Source organism: Pseudophryne corroboree, chromosome 3 (genome assembly GCF_028390025.1).
Source record: "Pseudophryne corroboree isolate aPseCor3 chromosome 3, aPseCor3.hap2, whole genome shotgun sequence".
In the NCBI taxonomy this organism is placed as follows: Eukaryota; Metazoa; Chordata; class Amphibia; order Anura; family Myobatrachidae; genus Pseudophryne; species Pseudophryne corroboree.
The window spans coordinates 483927449-483940630 of record NC_086446.1 but is presented as its reverse complement, the minus strand read 5'-3'; the positions used below and the strand labels follow the sequence as shown (position 1 = coordinate 483940630).

The window sequence follows — 13182 nt, the reverse complement described above, 5'->3', positions numbered from 1 at the left end:
GGATTTGGTAGCTATCTTTTTATATGCACCGCGGCTGATGTTTTATGTGAAGGAGGGTGCCATTTGGTCAGATTATATATATATATATATATATATATATATATATATATATATATATACAGGTTGAGTCTCCCTTATCCAAAATGCTTGGGACCAGAGGTATTTTGGATATGGGATTTTTCCGTATTTTGGAATAATTGCATACCATAATGAGATATCATGGTGATGGGACCTAAGTCTAAGCACAGAATGCATTTATGTTACATATACACCTTATACACACAGCCTGAAGGTCATTTAATACAATATATTTAATAACTTTGTGTATTAAACAAAGTTTGTGTACATTGAGCCATCAAAAAACAAAGGTTTCACTATCTCATTCTCACTCAAAAAAGTCCGTATTTCGGAATATTCCGTATTTCGGAATATTTGGATATGGGATACTAAACCTGTATATATAAATATATCTTAGAGCAATGTTTTACTAGGTGAACCAGTAAGTAGACACGATTTAACGATTTATAAAGTAATTTTGAAGGATGTACTGCAGAGTATAAATGCAGTTTTTGAATAAAATATCAGGCACAGATGGGGATTGAACCCATGATCTTCGGTTTACGAGACCGACGCCTTACCACTTGGCCACTGCGCCTCTGCATGCAAAAGTGTGGAGCTTATCTGCAGGTATATGTGTATATACAAATTTCGCAAGTGTCAAACTGAGGTTGATTCTGCTGTGATCACTTCAACCATGCAGTAAAAAGTTGGGTTAAGGATGCCGCACAGGACTGAGTGATGTTAAATGGATAGGTAATTTGTATGTGTTTCCAAGAAGATCGACTAACCAGAAAAACTTCCGGAATTTATCACCGTCTACCATTGAACAGTGAGTTCTTTGATAGGTAGAAGAAAAGGGTGATTGTCGATGGTGCTCCCATGGGTCTATTACATAGGTAATAAGGAAAGGAGAGAAAAAGAAAAAGTGACCCTTATTGGGAGCACTCACTCTTGGAAACAATTGAGATTAAGAATTTGCGTAATGAGGTATATATTAAAGCGTAACCTTTAATTATTTTTGGGATAAAATAAGAGTACGCAAGAAATTATTGTGTTTAAAAGTATGGTTAAACAACCTGAATCATGGGTTTGGAATTACGACTGTGAATATATAGATGAAAACATATGTATAAGGCAGAAATACGGCACAAAGTGCGGCAAAACCAAAGCACGCCTGCCAGGTATTGATTTCTAATGTTGTTGCAATAGCCAAAGTATTGCCGTCAGAAAAACCTACAACACCTGGTATTCCTTAGTGGTCAACCACCTAAGTACTGACCAGGCCCAACACCGTATTGCTTCCAAGATCGGACGAGATTGGGCATGTGCGGTGTGGTATGGTAGTAGGTTTAAGATTGATGAGGCAAAAACCTGCAGCTGGTATGCAGCTATTCAATCCACCATGAACCAGGTTATTGTGATGGGCAGATGATCTCTTGAAGGAGAAACATATGTTTGACCGTCATTGCACCAAATTGTACCCCAATTATATAGGTATACGGAGGTTTAAATCATATGGTCAATCGGTTTTGCCAACTGGAGCCGCCTGTATGTTGCTTTTTTGTGCTGTACAACAAAATTCCAAATGGATTTTTCTCGTATGGTAGGGCAAGAAAAGACCCTTGTTATACTGATAACATGCCAACAAGATTAATAAACATCAAAACATAAATATGTTTCCAGTAGTGTTATATGATTAAAGCTGAGACTGCAATAATCTGGAAAAATCCACCATCCTCCCCCTCCACCTTCAAAAAAAGTATAGGGCAGGGAATGGAAATGCATCAGAAGACATATTTATCAGCTGAAAAGACAGATTTAGCAGAGGTGGATGGGTAGATAAGAAATATATCTTCAGAGACACAATCTCTATTATCCACACTGTGGCTGACTAAATCGTTAGAGCCTGAAATACCAAAATGCTGTCTTTGTAACAATCTTGTTGAGCTGTTATACTTTCAATAAAGAAACAAATATGCATGAATACACAATGGGGTATATTTACTAAGATTCATATTTTTCAGAATCATGTTCAAGTTCAATCACGACTGACATCGACAGTGTAAATCTGCAACTTTTTGAATTGATTACGACTCATTTACTAAGCAGTCGTATTCGTATTTTCCATATCTTCCGATGTCGATGTCATTCGTGCTTTTTTGCTGCTGAATGCGGCCGCGTTTGCTATTTTGCGGCCGCGTTGTTGCGTTTTTTTTACGACTGCGTCACAAGTCTGTTACGGCAGTGATTTGGAATTTGCGGCCGCGTTTTTACTCCTAAGTTTCGTTTACGTCACGCGGCCGTGATTGGTTGTATTCGTGAAGGAGGAGTGTCTGTGCATGTTACTATAAAAACGCCCCAAACACTCCGCACCTCGTGGGTTTAGCTAGTGGAGAGGAGAGAGGAAGGTGTATTTGGAGTTGGTGAGTTTGGTGGAGTTTTTGGTGGATTTGGAGAGGAGTTTGGTGATTGTTGAGTGCTGTACTGTGTGTGTTAGTAGTCTTGTGATCTTTGTAGTATTGTTTTTTCCCAGTTTGTAAACTTTTTTGTCCTTGTTTTTTTTTTTCAGTCTTTTGTCATTGTTTGTGAGTGAGTGAGCGTGTGTGTTGGCTGTGTGGTGTGTAGTAGGAGTAGTGGAGGAGTGTGTTTTGTGTTTTCATTTTTGTGTGTTTTATGTTGTTTGTCATGTCCGACTCAGAGGTCAGTGTGGTGGCGGAGGTTAGTGAGGTGGAGGCTGGTAGTGAGGTGGAGGCTGGTAGTGAGGTGGAGGCTGGTAGTGAGGTGGAGGGGGGTAGTGAGAGGGAGGAGGTTAGTGAGGAGGAGGAGGAGGGGGTGCCTGTTGCTGGATTTTCCAGTGATAGTGATGGTGTTGTGGCACCGCAGCCACGCACCACTACCAAGACTGGCAGGAATATAAAGTTCAGCTATGCTGAAAACATGGCGTTGGTGCGTGAGCTGATGAAGCACCATCGCCAATTGTTTGGTCAGGATGCTGCCAGGGTGTCCTCCCGCAGGAAGTCTGCCCTGTGGGGGCAAGTCATACTTGCTGTGAATAGTGAGGGTGTGGTGAGGCGGACAGAGGACACGTGCCGCAAGCGTTTCTATGATATTAAGCGGCGTGTCAAGGCCAAGATGGCCAAAGAGTCCAAATCTGCACGGAGAACCGGAGGTGGGCCACCTTTACGTGTAAGCTATCGGGACTGGGAGGAGCCTGTGCGGGCATTGATTCCTGGCGAAGTGGTGTCTGCTACTCATGTCCGGGATTCGGACCGACCCACGCAGGATGGTAAGTTTGTTTTGTAATATTGTTCTTAAAATGTCTGTAAAATTTAGTTAATTTCATTTTTAAAGTTTAAAGGATGATTTTTTTCTCACAAAACAGATTGCATGCCTATGCTCCCTTAAGGTGTGTTTGTGTTTTGAATGTTTTTTTTTTCTTTTTTTGTTGCAATTTTTGGCGATAATGCTTGAACATGTGTGTTTGTTTAAAATCCACAAAAGGTTTTTGTTTTTTTAAAAAACAGAAAAGCGGGGAAATTTTTAAAACATTACATTTTAAAAATATTTGCAAGTACTCAATCTCTGCAATATCTGAGACCAAAAACTTATTTTAAATAAATTTATTGTGTGCCACATCAAGTACATTTTGATATTCAACTCAAAATCATGAATGTAGAAGCTCTTAAGCTTAAAAATTAGTTTTAAACAAAACCATATAGATGCTTACAGTACATTAATGGTTTTCAGTGGGTCATTTTTCCAAAAACATGGTAATAATGTTGGGGTCACTTTTTCCACAGTCACACAGACCAGCCGCCCAGACAGGCCTCACACAAGTCAGGATGATGCCGGTATTGCAGGTAAGTCTTCACTGTAGTCACATATTCTGAAAACACATAGAAGTACAAAATATTAAGTTTAAATTTTGCACCTAGGTTCTGCTTCTGGAAGCCGACCTCCTGTAAGGCGCCCATCACAGGGCTTGGGCCACTTACCCAGGAGGCCAACTAAGACACGGCGTCTTGGCTCTGATTCCGCACCTCCATCATCCCCACCCAGGCGAAGACTTTCGGCAGTGTCACCCCAGCCACCACTGGCACTATTGTCGAGTTCGCAGAGTGATGAGGCCAGATCACCTCAGTTATCTGGTGAGTAAAAACATAAATTAAACACATAAGCAATAATATACACAGTACACTTAAGATGTTGTTAGTTGGTTTGGAGTTTACATGTTTTCCTCAACAATCAATGTGATGTAACGTCTTCAATTGCTCAAGGTGCTTTAATAAAATTAGATAAGGTCTTAGTGGATGGTCTAGACAACCTATTTGTATGAAAAGAACAGATTTGAGGATACATTAAGCACACACACGTTCACATTTTTAAAAAAATATGAATAAAATTAAATGTTGGACCGAAAAAAAAAAACCATTAGAGTGTTCACACATCGCCCCTGTCCAGTATGTAGATGGCTTACTTGCTCCGCTCCTCTGGACTATACAGGTAAGTAGTCTATATCGTGGTGAGGTGAGGGAATCTAACAGTGTAATGGTGTGGAGGGAAGTTAGTTAAGTGAGGAATATGCAAATTTGGCAATGTTTGCGCCTGTGTTGGTTTTTTAAAATATAAAAATTATAAATTGTTAACGTTGAGAAAAACAAGTGCTAATAATGCAAAAATGTAGTATTAGGAATGTATTAATGTGTTGCATTAGCCAGGCCAAATTAAAAAAAATTACAACATTGCATGTTGCCTACCCCATACAGAGCACAACTTGATGTCCGCCGAGGACCAGCAGGGACCAGAACAAGAGCCATCCTTCACACTGCAACTTACAGCTGTTGATCCAAGCATGCCAATACAGTTGCAGGATATACCCCAACCATCCATCAGTCCCCAACTGGCACAAGCTCCGCCCCCAAGCCAAATTCCTGGCGATTTTTGGGCCAGTTGGACAAGCCAACAGGCCCAAAGCAATGCCACCCTGACCCAACATACACAACACCTTGCCAGTCTGCCCCATCATCTACCGCGTATTAGTCGCAACTCGGGCAGACTGATAGTACAAGTAGGGAGAATGGCTACCTCAATGGAGCAAATTAGGGCTGAAAACAGCCAAATGAATGCACATTTATCCCGCATTATAGATGAGCAACAGCGACATCAGCAGGCACTCGTTCAGATCATTCAACACAATCAAGTGTTGAATGAGGCCTTATCCAGGATTGTAGCCAGCCACACTGCTACAAACACTCAGCTGATTGCCAGTTTAAATAATTTGAGCAGCAATATTGCTATGATGGGAGCTCAGCAAGTTACCTCCAGCTCGGGGACCACGACCCCTGTTCAAACGCCAGTAACCTCCCCTGTCCGGCGTTCCTCAAGAGCACGTGCCAGTGAGCCAGCACCCAGCACACACAAGCGAAAAAAATAACACCAATCTTTTTGTGCAAATAAATACAAAAATTTGTTAAAAAAACACATTCCTGTGTCCGTCTCCAAAATTTTTTAAGCTGGTCTGTATGTATGTAGTTATGTTTTTCAAGGGTAATGACTGTAAATGTTTTGTTAGCATCAACTAAGCACAATGGACACACCACTATAAACAACAAACAGTAAGTAACAGAACACACAATAGAAAGTAGAGCAAAGTGTTTAGTGAAGGATAATTACAGCATAATAAAACTTACCTGTAAAATATCGCAGGATCACTTCTTGACGTACCTGCCTCCCTACAATTGTACTCACACTGTCACCAGATGTATCTAACTCCTCTGCTTGCTGACTGCTTTCTCCCTCACCATGTGCCAGATGTTGACTTAAACACAGATTATGGAGAAAACAGCAGCAGAACACAATCCGAGTCACCTTTGAGGGACTATACAACAAAAGGCCACCAGATTTATCCAGACACCGAAAACGTGACTTCAGCACCCCAAAACATCTTTCTATCACATTCCGCGTAGCCTTATGTGCATGATTATAACTGTGTTCAGCAGGAGAATCAGGTTGGGACAATGGAGTAAGGAGCCAAGAGTAGCAACCGTAACCCCCATCACCTGAAAAACATATATAGTCAACATTAGGACATATGTTAGATTATTCTATCACCTCCTCCAAAATCTAGGCTGTGGTTAAAAGACATACACACATAACATTTTCAACATACCCAACAGCCAGCCATCAGGCATTTGTCCCTCCTCAAATTTATCGAAGAGCGATGACTGACTGAGGATGAAGGAGTCATGGCAGGCACCAGGGTAACCTGCAACAACACTCATAATTTTTAAATTTGCATCACAGACCACCTGGACATTAGTTGATTGATCCATATGCCTATTAGTATATATATACTGGCGGCCCTTAGGTGATCTCAGCTGAACGTGTGTGCAATCTATGGCCCCCAGCACATTGGGCATGCCTGCAAGCTCATAGAAAGCTACCCTGACAGCACTCCACTCCGACTCCTCAGTAGGGAAGCAGATTGAGGCTTTAATGTGTGGCTCCAACACATCCAAAACCTGAGTGGACATTAAATAAGCTAAGGTGAGTGTCATGTTAGGTATTCTCTACAATACTGTGGTGTTTCAACTTACACAAGCAACACTTAGCCATAACCGCATATGTATTTTTAGACTCACCTGCATCAAAAATCTTGAAAAGGTGGGCTGTGAGATCCCAATGACGTCGCCTGCCACAGCCTGGAAGCTCCCAGTAGCCATAAAGTGTAACACAGCCAGGAGTTTGTGTAGGCCTGAGACAGAGCGAGAGCGTGCTGTCTCAGGGTCTATGCCCAGTTTGACAAGGTCATACAGGTGGAAAATGTTGTTTCTATTTAGGCGGAACATCTGTATGACCCTATCATCGGACAATGCATTTAAGTTTAAACGCCCTCTAAAAAAACGAGGCTGGCGCAGCCTCCGCGGTACCTGGACAACCTGTTGGCCATGTTCACTTACCTGGTCCTGATTCCTGGAAGCCTCATGGAGCAGTCTAACGTATCCCACAGCCAACAAAAAACCATTGCCACACACTACAGCCGCCATTTCAGAGTGAGAGTAGTTCAGAATGTGCCTGAAACACTTTTATAGGCCCAAAAAAACAGGTGTGAGTAATGGATAATTAAGTTCACATGTAAACGCGGTTTTCAAAGGCTGGCGCGTTTTTTTTTAGGAAAAAAATGCGAATCGTAATTTTTCGCGGCCGCGAAATCATTTTCGCGGCAGCAAATGCAATTACGAATGGTTAGTAAATGACCGAGATTCATATCTAAACAGGCGTAATTTGACCGATGGTGTATTCATTCGTAATTTTGAACTTGGACTAGCAAAAAAATACGAATGACCTCATCACTGCCGTGATTAGTGTTTAGTAAATGACCGAGATGACACTTTGAAGAAAAAACCGCCATCTCGGTCAAAATCGGGAGCTTAGTAAATATACCCCAATGTGTCCACAATGTATCAATCAGAATTGTGACATGAATCCATGCCAGATATCATTTGTACTGCAGTAGCAAGGGTATATGCTCTAATTTTATACCTGTATTTGAAACCTGTGTAAAGAGACAGTGCTGTTTACACAGGGACATGAAAGTGACGGCACCTGTACTGTAATTGCTACAGCTATAAAGGATAACAAAAATGTTCCTGATTGTAGTGTGTCAGCCACATAAGGACACAAAAAGTGTCAAAAAATCTCCATATGTGTTGATAGCACCTGGAAGGCAATAGTTTTCATATACAGTGAATAATGCCTTAAATAAATGGCATAAATTTGCCAGAGAGAGACCTATGCACATAGTGTTAAATTACATCTGTGCGTGGCTGGAGAACGGGAGACGAAAAAATGTGCAGGATGTAAAAAATTATACTTATAACCGCCTGGTGTGTGCGTCCTGCTCGCCGAGTGCCGCTGACCGCTCGGCTTCACGAGCTGTATATCTCTGCGGCTCGCCTGGTCTCCTCTCCTGCCGGTCTGCTGGTCACGTGAGCGCGCTCTCCGTGACCACGTCCACCTCCCCAACGTACATTTCACAGTTGCTTGTTCACTTCAACCATGTAATATAATTGTTACAATGGGAGGGCCTGGATTTATATTTGACAATAAAAAGGAAAGTAAGATCATACTAGTATATTGGATATTAGGTTGCGACCATGCAAAATACCTGAAAAAAATGAATGTGTGTGCACCTGATGGTGGCCACATGCAATGCACATCATTGTAGAGAAGCCCACGTGGCGTGGACGTATGCAGTATATATATTTTCCATTGCATATGATTTAATGGGTGATCGAAGTGATCACATTTGGATCAGTTGTTTTGTAGAATATAAGGTGGCCATGTGGTTTCAGAAAGCATTTCTGAAGAATGTCTCCTGGATGCCGTAGAAGGGGTCTGCCCAAAATCTCGGCGGGTTCCTTCTTATCTAGATGCCTCATCAGCAGGGCCGGCTCTACCACTAGGCAGTTTCAGGCAGCTGCCTAGGGTGCCGGGATCTGGGGGGACACCACAGAGTCTACCTGTAAATCCCGGCATTTTTGGGCCCAAATCCCGGGATCCCGCCGATCCCGATCCCGGGATTGGCCTCCCTAAGTGCAATGCATGCGGCAGTGACAACTGCAGCTGTTGAAATCGATAGCTGCAGTTGTCGGAAACGGTCAGTGCCAGTGACCGCTCATACATTCGCTTGCACATCGCGCACTATCTTGAAGATAGGAACGCCAATTATTTACATTGAGATACATGTTTGTGTTTATGTGATGGATAACCTTTGATAATTATTAAACCAGGAATCACCTCTGTTATCCCAGGAGCAGTAGAAAAGGTATGACCAACACTTATGAGGTTAGCAATATCCCTCTGGCATATACTTCTTTACATTGGCCTCTGGATGAATTAGAGCAAGGAAGCAGGAGTAGTCCCCAAAGTATTTGGTGAATTCTTCAGAACTGCAGGGGCAAGGCCACCCCCATGCTCCTCCCCTGAAATCATCCTTAACTTACCACATATACCTGGCCATAGTGAGCATACGTTTGCAGAAAATCAAATAAGACAGGCTATGATCATACCGCATATACAAATTATCCCACTGTATCATGTCATTGTGAATGAATGTATTCATCAGCAAAACAATTCAGACTGATCACTTCTTATTTACTGAAAAAATGTAATAATACAATTAGTCCCACTAGCCATGGTACAGAAAAAAAGGGTCTGTCATTGCCCCAGTGGTACCTGGATTTGACTTGCAAGGGACGGAAATGGACCCTACAGCCTGGAGAGCCACCCAGCATGTCTTTAGAAAGCAATCAGCTCATGGGATCCTGGACCTTGCCCCCTTTTCGTGATATCCTCTTGTTACATTACTGGGGGGGCTTAGAGATTGGCCCATGACCATTATTGCCTTGCTATATGGGCTAAGAGCAAATAAAAAAAGGAACATTATGTTTCTGGAACAAGTCATGTTGCAATGCTAGGGGTGCAGATTTGTTTAGTTATTTATTTTTAGAATGCCCATAAAATACCTGAGGAGCCAAATCACATTGGCATTGGTGCAGAAATAAGCACTCTCCCAGAGACTCTCACTGCATGCTGGGATGTGTAGTTCAACAACAGCTGGAGGGCCAAAGGTTCCCTATCCCTGTGCTAGTGGCTCCTCCGTGTGTCTCTCCACTGATGCCAGGAGCGTTTTTAGGTGGCCTGAGGGCATGGCCACAGTTACCTCACAGGCGCCCGCCAGCAACCTGCACACCAGCTGCTGCAGGAGCCGTGGGCTGCTTGGGCACCTGCTGCAGCCTACACCATTGAGGGAGACAGTCACACTTGATTTCCTTTTTTTTTTTTTATATATGTTTATTCAAGAAAAGCAAATAGGCATTCAATATTACAGGCAGTATTATTAGTACAGACATGGTATGGCATTTAGTGGGAAGATAGACGTATCAAGGTACGAAACAAAGAAGATAATAGTCAGTAAATGGAGGCGGGCATCTCTAAACCACAGTATTAACAACATATAAATGTAATAGGATATCAATGTAATTAAAAGGGGGGCATTCCTCTGTCCAGGAGTTCTAAATTGTACCAAGTGGATAGTCTAACAGCTCTCCGTATCGACTCCTTAGTTGAGTCTGGTAAAGTGCGTATGTAACCATATGTCAAAAAAATGTATGTGATTTCGATTCAATGTCCAAAAAACACTTCGACCAATCCACCTGGTACAAGTAAAGAAGACGAGGAGTCACAAGAGAGAAAGATACAGGTTCAGACACAATCCACTGTGAAAGAATAGGGTTTTTTTTACGCTGCAGCAACTTTGGCTTAAAGGAGGCGATTACCTTTAGAAATAGAAAGGGGAATAGAAGAAGGAGAATGGTTCCATAGGACCCAGGCCATATGAATCGTAAAGGAAATATGTAATACATTATTAATAGGATCCCACATCATTCCATAAGGATTGTATGAAGGTACACGACCACATACAGTGTATCAAGTCTGCCTCAGGTGTAGAGCACTTGAAGCAATTGGAGGTGTCTGAAGCACCAGTCAAAAAGCGAAGTCTGGGAGTATAATATGCCCGGTGAAGCAATTTAAAGTTCATCTCTGAATATGATGCATAGACCAGTTGTTTATTCAGTGCTGTGCAGGATGCTATAATAGTCTCTCAGGGAATATCTGGAAACGTGATTGGCCATGCCAGTAGTGAGGGTGGAGATATTTAGAGTCCTCCTAGTGTGTGAGTAAATAAAGGAGGTAGTGGCCGGGGAACCCTGATTGTACCGTGTTATTACATATAAAACACTGGACTTATCAATGATAGTCAAGTGGTATAATAGTTTGGTAATATAGCTACGAATTTGGAAATATACAAATAGAGGGAAGCGTAAAGCTGGGAAGCGTTCCTGTAGTAAGGATAGAGAAAGAATAGAGGAGCAATCCTTGTCTAAGAATTGGTATAGCATACATATACCACGGAGGTGCCGCAGTCCAATAATCTTATCAGATTCACCATGCTGAAAATTAGAGTTATGTAGCAACAAGAGAAATATAGTTCGGGAGGAGGAAAGAGCATGTCTTTTCCGCAACACCCGCCAAGCAAAACAGGGAGTGTTAAGTAAGGGGTTGGTCTTTATAAAGTGGGAAACAGATGTGGGTGATCTATGCTATAAGGACACTAAATTACAGTCAGGGCTAAATGCTTGATCCAGTGTTGTGTCAGTATAAGCGTTATTTCCTCCTATCCAGTCCAGTGCAACTCTGTAATTGGTCGCTAAGGCATAATCCTGGATGCAGGGCAAGTCAATTCCACCCAAAGATAATGGATGCTGCAGTTTAAACAAGGAAATTCTGTGACGTTTTCGAAAAGATGAAAGGAAGCATCTGGACTGGATAGAGCAAATGAGGGAAAGAGACCATCTTATATAAATTACACCATCCCAGATAGGAAAGAAGGAGATGTTTCCACTTTTCAAAATCAGCTAACATTTGATCAATAAAGAAGGCCATGTTTACCGAATACCAATCCGCTGGCGCAGAGGGTATGCGCAAAACTAAATAAACAGTAAAATCACGAGCCCAATGGAAGGGAAACAGAGACCCCCAGTCCAATTTCGCAGCATCATGTAGGGCTAGAGCTTCAGTTTTGGCAAAATTAATTAGGAACCCAGAGACATCATTAAATAGCTTCAATGTAGACAACAGTGTTGGAAAGGCAGTCTGCGGGTCACTAAAATAAAGAAGTAGGTTATCGGCAAAAGCCGATACCTTAACCTCATGCATTGCACACCAACAAAAATGCCTCTCCATGTGGTGTCTCTAAGAAATGTATGGATTAGGGGATCCAGGGCAAGATTAAAAAGCAATGGGGAGAGAGGGCTGTCGTGTACCTTTCTGTAAAGTAAAGGAGGGGGAATTAACACCATTAATAGTTAAGTGAGCAGTCGGCTGGGCATAAAGTATACAGAAAATACCAGTGAACCGTAGCCCAAACTGTTGGACATGTAACACACGTAATATATGCGACCAGGAAACACGATCGGACGCTTTATCTGCGTCACAACTGACCACAATAGCTTTTGTATTGTGAGAGTATCTATTACTCACCAGAGCCACGAGTAGCGTACGGACATTATGCACAGATGTGCGACCTCATACAAATCCCGTCTGAGCAGGATGTAGTATTCTAGGCAACACCAATTGAAGACGTGAAGCAATTCATTTAGTAAACAATTTCAAATCTTGATTGAAAAGAGAGATTGGTCTATATGATTGTACTAAAGTGGATCTTTTCCTGGTTTCGGGAAAACTACTTGTCACAACTGAGGGTTTTGGCTGACAGGAGAAAGCCTCAGTTGTAGGGGCTGAGAGGAACTTAAACCGGGGAGGTTTAATCAGACCCCTGGACATGTAAGTGTTAAAAGGAAACCCGAAGGTGTGACCATGACAACCAGGTAAAAGTCAAAATAAAAGTTTATTAACAGACTCCGTGTAAACAAACAGCATTCAAGGTAAATAATGGCAATGATAAATAATATGATTCCTGGAGCACTCTGACCATGAAATGGTTACACAGGACACTGGTAGGTAAGAACAGCTGTTACAGTCCTTAGATGGAATAACCTTACCAGGCCTGGCTGTAGTAGTGAAGATATCCAAGGAACATGCCAGTAGATGGAACAGGTGAAGTTGGTAACTTGAATCAGCTGTTGTAATTGCTGGATGGAACCAGCCAGGTGGTAAGACACGGAGTGGATGCGGAATGGAATCAGCCAGATGATAAAGTCACTGAATGAATGCTGGGTGGAACCAGCCAGGTGATGAAACACGGAGTGAATGTAGTAAGATGCTAGGGAGCGTGGAAACAGAGGAATTGAAGGATGATTACCGGTGGTAGTGGATACTGCTGGAAGCAGATGAAATAGCTGGAAGCTGGAAACTGGATCAGCCACGGAGGACTGCAGAGTCAGGCTGCACCGCAGGATGGTAGGCAGGTGCGGGTCTCTTTGGTGGATGCTGGAGACAGGAGCTGGAACCTGGAAACACAACCACAGGAGAGAGACTGGAACAAGGTATGACAAACAAAGCACTGACCATTTCCTGGCCCAGGCACAGGATACTTAT

At 42.4% G+C, this 13182-nt stretch overlaps 1 non-coding gene and 1 pseudogene across 1 annotated transcript; both read right to left on the bottom strand.

The window, feature by feature from the left end:
- Positions 1-583: 583 nt before the first annotated feature.
- TRNAT-CGU (transfer RNA threonine (anticodon CGU)) lies at positions 584-655 on the bottom strand. The gene has a single exon. It is a non-coding gene; the product is annotated as a tRNA-Thr (tRNA).
- Positions 656-1290: 635 nt separating this feature from the next.
- Positions 1291-1409, bottom strand: LOC134895071 (5S ribosomal RNA; annotated as a pseudogene).
- Between the last annotated feature and the right edge of the window lie 11773 nt (positions 1410-13182).